Source organism: Clarias gariepinus, chromosome 10 (assembly GCF_024256425.1).
Source record: "Clarias gariepinus isolate MV-2021 ecotype Netherlands chromosome 10, CGAR_prim_01v2, whole genome shotgun sequence".
In the NCBI taxonomy this organism is placed as follows: domain Eukaryota; kingdom Metazoa; phylum Chordata; class Actinopteri; order Siluriformes; family Clariidae; genus Clarias; species Clarias gariepinus.
In genome coordinates this window covers 17,827,181-17,837,058 of record NC_071109.1, presented here as the reverse complement: position 1 = coordinate 17,837,058, position 9,878 = coordinate 17,827,181, and positions in this window count along the sequence as shown.

Here is a 9,878-nt window from a genome sequence, read left to right as displayed (position 1 = left end):
GGGTATCTATGGAATGCGCCAGACAACATAGTCCAATCCTTGGGGCCCCACCCACAACCTACAGCATCCATTGCATCCACCGCTAACATCTTAATGCCAGACACCACAGTACACCTCTTCTCGAATCATGCCCTGAACGAGCCGGAGCTACCCCTGAGACACAAACGGAACCTACGTGATATCGGGCTTAACATTTTACGTTTGACTACTATAATTCTACAAAAGTCATGCTTTAAGTATTTGTTCTGTATGTTTACATTTAAAATTCTCTCAACTTTAACAGTTTGATATAAACAGGAGAATAATTATGAAGGATTGTTACATTTAAAAAAATCATTGTTGGGGTTTGAATAAAGGAGAAAAACAATATCAACTATTCACTCACTCTCTATACCACTTAATCATGTATTCAGGGTTGCGGGTGGCCTGGAGCCTATCCCAGGAGGGCACAAAGCAGGCTACCCCCTGGACAGGGTGCCAATCCATCACAGGGCACACATACATACACACACTCCAGGCAATTAGGGAACGCCAATTAGGCTAATCTGGATGTCTTTGGATTGTGGTTGTAAACCGAAGTACCCAGAGGAAACCCACCAAGCACGGGTAGAACATGCAAACTCCATGCACACAGAGACAGGAATTGAACCTGGCTGGGAATCGAACCCAGAACCCTGGAGGTGCAAGGCGACAGTGCTATTCACTATAAACTATAATATAAGTAGGTTTAAATCTCACCTACAGTCTTAAGTGCTTGGTGGATATTCTGGTTTCTTCCCACAGTCCAAAGACATTTGGTAAATGTTGATTAGCATGGAATGACATCCGATCCTACACAAGACAAGCAGTATAGGTAAAGGATAAGTAATAAATATTTCATCTTAAGAGATAACATAAACTTAATTTCTAATAGTTGGTTACTTCAGGCAATATAAAAGATCACACTGTAATGTAAAGCTTTTGCATTTTTTATTCCATTGTTTTTGTAAACATGTCAATAAGAAACCAATCATGGGTTAAGAAAATGATCCAGAAATGTAATTCTCTAAGAAAGATCTCGCAGGAGTTTTGACCTGTAATGAGCAGATGACAGTGGGTACAAAGAGAATAAGAAAATGAAAAGTCTGAGGGAAATGAAAGGTTTGCCTGGAGCCTTTCAGCAGGACTGAGCCCACAGGGACTGATCTGGGAAGTGTCTGCTTAACATGTGAAGCTGACATGGCCTGACAGGCAACAGGCCGCCCCACAGGGCAAGCACACCCCAATCTGAAGAGGTTATGTCATCAAACCCGGGTCAGCTGTATAATTGAACAGGAGGTCACCAAGGTGATACAGAACATGACAATGAAGAGCCAGAGCTTTAGTGTAGTTTTGGTAAGAGAGACTAAGCCAGGAGGCAGTTAAACATCCCAGATGGCTCCTCTAACTTCTGAGGAGTAAAGCAGTCTCGACACTTTGTCTGCTACAACATCTAGCGAACACTTGAAATTCAAGTGTGGCTGTGGCATGGACTAAGAATATCACAGAAGTAGGTAATGTGTGGCAGATGCATGGCTCTTAAGTGCCTTTATTGATTATTTATGATGCAGGTAAGTGAGAAATGTGAAGCTGTAAAAATGAATTTTCTACTTTGACTTTAGATCATAACAAAGCAATAATATCTGCAGGATATCTGCAAGCTAGTCTCTCCCACTACGCCGTGAAAGCATTTACTGTAACCATCCGACCTGTGATACCAACTGATGGATGAATACACGGTCCTTAGTATCATTTTCCAGCTCAGTTACTTTGGATAATTATCCATGTTGATGGGTACTGGATCAAACCTCACACTGTCAAATAACTGCTATTTCATTGTCAAAGCTCAAGAATGGACATTAACATCAGAGACAATTAAGGGCATTAGAGTTGCGACGAGGTGTAACCTGCACTTGACGGCTGTCACTGTGGTGAAGAGGAAGGAAAACACTGGGACTGCAGTATAGGGCCTGGAGCCAGGTAGGAAAAGGAAGAACAACACAAGCCTAATGCACCTCAGCTGTGTTAACAGTGGCAGTTCTGCTGAGGTGACGGTTCATTGAACTTGTCACAAAAACAAGATCAGCACAAATTCAGAGTCAGGGAGGTTGCGGTTAGGCACAAATGAGTGATATGGAGAACGTCTACAACATTTTAAGGCATGCCTGGCTCTCTGGTTACTGCTCCAATCAGAGGACTGATTTTGTGTGGTTTATTCAAAGTACCCATGGGAATGAGTGACTCTGATGGACTACTTCAGGAATAGGGGTCTGGGAACCCAGAGGAGATTTGATGCACTGAACTTCAAATCATTTACCTTACCAGTGAACCGAAAACCTGTCCCCAAGGATTAGACATTCAAATGACTTCTTAGATTCAAATTTCCTGGTAGATTTGGGAAAAAAGCCAGTGCACAGTCAGGCACATACCAGTCATTGTATTATTACAGTATATTATTCAGATGGTTAGTAACAGCTGTTGATCTGTGAGAAGCTCAATACATCCTACCGACTGTTTACAGCACAAATGGTGTTTGTGGAGGCAGTGCTGTAACCAGGGAGACGTAAGGTTTCAGAAGGGTAAGGGTGCTGCTGCAGTCATTATTGCTGTGTTTATGCCAGTAAACAGGAGTTTTCCACAGGGACTTGGTGACATTGTAAAATGGGACATGGCCTTGTGCTAAGTGGAAAAAAAGTATATTGGCAAATAAACCTTTAGGCAGTTAGTTGCTGTGGTGCCTAAGTTCTGTATGGCTATCCTTTGATGTTGTGTATTCGTTACAAAGCAAAAATAATAACTAATAAATAAATAATCACATTCTAAATAGGAATGTCTTCTTAAAGATTTCCATTATAAGTTTCTTATATGGCTGAGCTGTTTAATAAATAAATAAAAAAATACACCAAATAATATGAGGAAACAATGCTGGAGGTGATACACAGAGTGACTCCAAGAGTTTAATGCTATTTGGTAAAAACATGGGAGAACAAATATCAGAAACTCATTAGTCCATTATATACTTGAAACACAAAAAAATTACTTTCTGTCTTAAAGTGTCAGTTTGTGAGATAATAAATATAATGAGGGGAAAAACCAAGGAGATTACTGCATAGGTAACAATGAAACATGATGATTACAGAACGAAGCAGAGACGCCAGTGTAGCATGGCTACTTAAAAGCATTGCTTCAAATCATAAAACATGCAGCGATTGTTATAAAAAGAAAATGGGGTATTTGCTTTAATTTATATTTTTGCCCGATTTTATTTCAGCTTCTCCTTTTAAAACTGAAAGGAAGTTGTGTTACATACTGCTTTGTGGTTAAACACAAGCGGTTTCACTGTGTAAACAATAGAGCAACACAAGCTGACCTGTAATTTGCACCCGCAGTAAGCCAGAGCTCTACCACTGACAGCAATTGGGAACTTGAAAGGATGGGAGCCTTCATGAAATTATATAGATTTGAGGGGGGAAATCACTGTCAGATGGCTTCAACTAAAAAGCGCCGTTTAACAGTGGCTTTGTGGAATTCCATAAACACTAAAACAGACTGCAAATTGCAAATTAAATGAAACAATACAAGTTAACAAGCAGCAAACTGTGGCTGTAGCACAGAACCTAAATTGGAATGAGCTTAAAACCACAAGCTTTATATATACAGTATATATAAAGCATGCTAAACATGATCTGATTTTCTCTGCTCTTTGGATTTTGCAAATACAACCTCAGACAAATAACAACATATGACTTTTTTTTCGCAGTTCCATTATTTATCTTACAAACATTAAACCAAAAAGAAAAAATTGGGCAATACTAAGAACCCCTTTAAGGATTCCACACGATTAAAGAAGGTAAATTGAGGCCAGGTGCTGCTAATTACCATCCCTTAACTAATTGATCATCAGCAGGTGTGCAGTCATCTATAAAAGGAGAAGTTTTGGCAGTTTGCTGGTCTGAAGCATTTCGGTGTGTGTTGCCATAAGCAATGGTTGTAGAGGAACAATTGTTTCTGCACATCAGTCTGGAAAGAGTTATAAATCCACTTAGGAGTTCAGTGTTCTACAGTGAGACAGATCAATTCACCAGTGGAAAACATTTAAGACAGTCTTCCCAGGAATGGACATCCCAGCAAGAGTTACATCTCAGACCCTACAGGCTTCACTAAGCATGTTAAATAGTAAAGTCCAGGAGAGCATCGTGTATGGGTTGTTTAGAAGGGTGCCTGGAGAAAGCCTCTTCTGTCTAAATAGAACATGGAAGCATGATTGAGGTTCACAAAACTGCATCTGAACAAAGCACAAGGCAACATTAATATAAATATATCAGTCTAACTCTCTCATCTTCCATCACACATATACCGGTCAGACTCTCCTATCATCAATGCATATCATCTTTTTTACATATGCTATTGCATAAACTTATCAAAACTATGTCACTGCCGTAATTAAAGAAAAAGGTGGTCCAACCAAATATAAGAATGTGCTTTTTTTTTTTTTTGGAAGGGCAGTTAAGTGTTATATCCTGGTGTTTTTCAGTTCACTTCACCAAACTGCTTGCCAGCCCTTACATGCAAGTACTGTACATTAACTGTGGACAGAGCATAAAGGCACAGTGATAGTAGAGCAGGGCTGCATTTAATAACAAAAAGCACTTTTGTGAAATGTTTGCGTACTTATGACAGTTGAATGATCTGAAGAAACATTGCTAGATTCTTTGGACCAATGAAACCAAAATAAACTTGCACTGGAATGAAGGTAAGTGAAAAGTATAGAGAAAGAAAAGGAACAGGTCATGATCCAAAGGATACCATGTCATCTGTCAAATACAGTATGGTGGAGGTAGTGTTGTGGCATAAGTGTGTATGGCTGCAAATCTGAATCTGAGCAGAGGGTACAGCAGACAAGTCATCAATAAACATGAGTGACCTGATCCCAGAAACTAATAGGATGATGTTTCATATTGCAGAATCACCAAAAAACATACAGTGAAAGCTAGAAAAAGAAATGGGATATTCTTCACTGTCCAAGTCAGTCACCTAATCTCAACCCGGTAGTACTGATGACAAGACTGAAGACAGAAAGACCAACAAAAAGCAGCAGCTGAAGGCAACTACAGTAAAGGCCTGGCAAATCATCTAGAGGGAAGAAACTTATTTGGTCATTGACTTCTAAAGATTTTCATCTGAGCACTAAAGGCAATCCTTATGTTTGTAATTATATTAGTTTGTTCCATTATGTATGAAAATGGTTATAAAATACTACACTTTTGTCAGTCCCCTTGAATTAAAGCTGAAAGTGTTGACTTTGTTCATGTCTTGAGTGTTTCATTTTCAAATGCCTCAAGGTACGTTAGTCTGTATGAACTTTTTGTCTCCTAGAGATGAGCGTGTTTTTTTAATGAAAAATATAATTTGACACAATAAAACAAGACCAATATTGATGTACTTGTATTGCACTTCACAAAATAGATCTTGAGGAAGATTTGAATCCTTCAATATGCTGGTGCCGTCGGGGAAGACTCCATTGATGTGATAACTTGGTCCTTCTGTACATTCAGGTCCTAGACCTGACCAACTAAAGCTATGCCAAATCATAATACTGCTTTCGGGGGCTTGTACAATGGCCACTGTGAATGATGGGTGCATCGCTTGATATGCTTCCCGTCTTACCCTAACAAACCAATCACTTTAGGCTAAGGTCAATCTGACCACATGACTTTTTTTCCATCGCGACAAATTCCAATCTTTATGTTTCCTAGCAAATTAAAAACCTTTTTTTTCTGATTAGTCTTACTAACAAGTGGTTTTCTTATGGCCACACCGTTGCTTAGTCCCAATCCTGTGAGTTCTTATCACATTGCATCTGTACGAAAATGCTTTTACCTACACAGAGCCTCATTACACAGAAACAGCAGCTAAGCAGATAGACCAAATATGGTTAGCTATTAAATGCTAGTGATTAAACGAGACTCTTAAATGTCGTTTGGAAATCATTACCCCCACCATGGGCAATACAAAAATGCAGTAAATAAAACTGCCATTATTTAAAATGCTATTTTAGGCAGAAGTACATTTTATTGTACTTGAGCTGAAATGCACTTTGCATCTTTGTTTTTTGACAACTCAGCCACGTCACTGCACGAGACTTAACTGGACTGATGAGGGAAGACAGAGATATTAAATGTAAAGCCATGCCCAGAACAGACATAGGTTCACTTAGAAGGCAACTCAGTACCCTCTTATTTTATATATGATTTGCAAGCATTAGGGAGCTGCTATCAGTGTGTGCGATGTCTGTATTATAAATATTAGAAATGAAATGAAAGAAGCCTTTGCCACTCACTTTCATCACCCTGCATGTTACAGATGCTCACACTCAAGCACTTTAGTTGAAAATTGATTCATTCAGTTCACTGTTTACCAAAAAATGAGTGCATTCATGCATAACACCGCGGGATTGTTTGTTTCATAACAGAGCTGGCAGAAGAGTATCAGACTGAAGTAGGCAGGACACATTCCAGGCAGCATTGGACAGATACTACCAAATAATTGTATATTATACGTTGAACAGGATCATATAAAAATGGCTTGTCATGTACAGCAGGCATGGTTTGAGTTTCTTGTTGGCATGCCCTATCTGTAGTATTATAAAAAAAATTATAATAATCCACTAGAACTGAAACAGAGATTGGACTAAAAAAATAAGAGCCAAAAACTTGCCAAAATTGAAACCCAAAAAAAGTCATTTGGGAAACCTGGAGAATTATTCCTTAAGACTATATACAGGAATCAATTAGATTTTTTTTAATGACATCCCCTAACCATCCCCTTTAGATTAATAATCCTTTGTAATATGTAATATTTGTCATGAAAATTAAATATTAAAACTCTCTTTGCACAGTATGATCATCTACAAAGTATACAGTAAATAACAGAATTTATCAATCAGAATTCAATATTGTAACAATATATGTAACAAGCCTATGCAAGTTTTTATCATTTTTTACGCTGTTTGCATTTTTGCAACGGCCAAGAGCACAGTTCAAGCACAGCTTTGACATATTTCAAAAAGAAGAGAACTAAAGGTATGATACATGTGCACGAATCCTCTCAGCAGAGACGCGATGGCTGACAGCTTTACCCAATTTGTGGAATTTTATTCTCAATTTAAAGAAGAAGTTTTGTTTTTTATTATACTTTTCATTTCTGGCTTCACCCATATGTTTGGGTACAAAAGGGTTAAATGCCATAATAGTCGTTTGATGATTTGTGTGTGTAGGAGAGAGAAAGGGAGAGAAAGACTGGTGCGTAGTCATACAAAACTACAGTACTATTAAATTAAATTATTTAATTACTGATGTTTATGTAGATTTTTATTCTGTTTTTATAATCCTCCCCAGATGAAAGCTATGAAAAGGATCACATGACAACTGCATGTTTAAGTGCATGTTTTCTTTTTCATGGTTCCAATTTGATTTTATTGAGTTTATATTTTGTTAATGAAACTGTTCAATCATTTTGCATTGTTAGTTTTAGGTCGTCCACAGTCGCCCCCACTCCCTCAAATAAAAAAAATATATATATATTTTTTTTAAATGCACCAACCCCCGTGAATTTTTGGTACATTTCCTGAAGCTATCCGAATGATGACGAGGCAGCTCCCATCTTCAGGATTGCATTAGATCACTTAAAACTCTGAAAGTACACAGTGCAGTAGCAATGCTTCATTTTGTAACCAGCTTTTGAAGAAATTCAGTTACACCCACCTTACTACACTCTTCCTTCCATAATGATATCTTAATGCAGTTCAACTCTCTGAGACCTCTGAAAGAACAAGGAGATAAAAACTAGCAAACTCAAGCTCCCACGCCATCTCTCTCTTATCCATGTGCACTGCCAGCTGAGCCACACACAGACACAACAGTGCCAGTCAGACATGCTTTTCTAGAACAGACTGTACTTCACGTTGAGTTCAGAGTAAAGCTGACATCAATTTAGACTGCAGCTGGAGTGTACCTGCTGTCTTGGTGCTCGGCACTGCTTCCTGTGATTGCTTGAACAATAAAAGCACGTAGCTTTAAGAGCTAGGATCCACACCTCCGCATACGCTGATAATGAGAGATACCATGCTAACACATTTACACTGTTCCACTGTGAATTAGGTTTTCATTTCATCACATTTACATCAGGTTCTTAAAGCATTAAAGAATTCTTCACTTGATAACGGCCTGATGAGTGAAAATACGGTGGATCCAACAGCAAATCTTTGTAAATGTTGGATTAGATAATTGCCTTTGCTGAATTGTTTATTAAACACAGACCCTTGAAAGTTTTCTTTTTCCCCCTTTCGAGGGTGTTTGGTGATGACACTGCTCTGTAATGTTTGAAACTGACTATAAACACAGACAGTGTGGATGTACAGAACACACAAATGTACTGGACCTCCACCATACCACCCAGTGTCAGTGAGTGCAGGATTATCACACCAGAGCCAAGTAGCAGCTCAGCCAAGGCTACAGCTGCCCAGTGCACTATGCCATTCCACCAGTCTATCACAGTCTATCCAAACAGGAGGACGATTCAATATTCACTCAGAAAGATACTTCAGGGAGAGCAGAATTCAGAAGCAATTGGCAAAGCATTTGTAATATTCACTGATATTGTGTGACAAGATCAACAGCATGGGATTTGGAGAATCATGCCCTGTAGCATTCTACATGAGAACCACTACTTGGCCAAAGATATTTTATAACTGACTACTATATATATGTGTGGGCCTTGAAATGAAAATGGAATGAAATTTTTGCTACGAAGCTGGAGGCACACAATTGTATAGAATCTAATTGTGTCCTAAAGTATTATGGTTTGTGAACTGGGATCTGTGTGGGACACCCGAGTTCTTCACACCAACCATGGCAAATCACGTCTCCGTGAAGTTTTTTTTTTCACATAGGCATTGTCCTGCGGAAACTTCCAGTAATGGGAAATTGTAAAACTTCAGTTTACGATGAGATCCGGCTGCTGTTGATCTTGTCACACACCTTCATCAGTGAATATCACAAATACTTTTTAAATTGCTTCTGAATTCCGCTTTCTAAATATTTTATATGTGAAGAAATATAACTGACTTTCATAACCGGGTTTAGCAACATGACTTTTAAATATTAAGGTTATTTGCTGTAAAATTCTTAATTAAAAGTTTTTTAATTAAGAAGTTACAACTTAAAAGTTAATTATTTTAGACTTTTATTGAATCAAAGGTAATAAAAAAAATACATAAAATGGTATGAAGAAGTGATGCTGGGGCTGATTCAGCCCAGACTGCACATGGTGTCATAGAAGTATCTATCAATAGGGACAGTTGCGGGACAAGATCATGTACATGATTGCCATTTATTTGTAAACACACAGTCATTTCTCCTATACAGTATGAGATCATGTTAACACATCTGTTTTTATGCATGTAATTGTACTTTAAATGAATTCCTTTAAACAGTCCTTAAGCTCTATCTTTTTCAAGAAATCCATGCCCCTACAGGTAAAATTCAAGTAGGCTTAGATTTGGGGAATATTGTAAGTATAAAATATTTTGTAAGACATTTTACCAAAAGATAGTGTTAATTTGCCCTATGTAGGAAGCCTTTTACACCACCCTGTAAATTCCTGCTTCAGTGGCACTTATGTCAAGTGATGATAGAGTTAGGTACCTACATCTAATTTACATCTGATTTACATTTGGGCATTCCGGAAAGGTAATAGTTTGCCCGACAACATAATTATTATGCAATCGATAATATATTAATGCATTAATAGAGTTTTACTGCAGAGGTGTAATACAATAGATATTATTATGGACCTCCTGA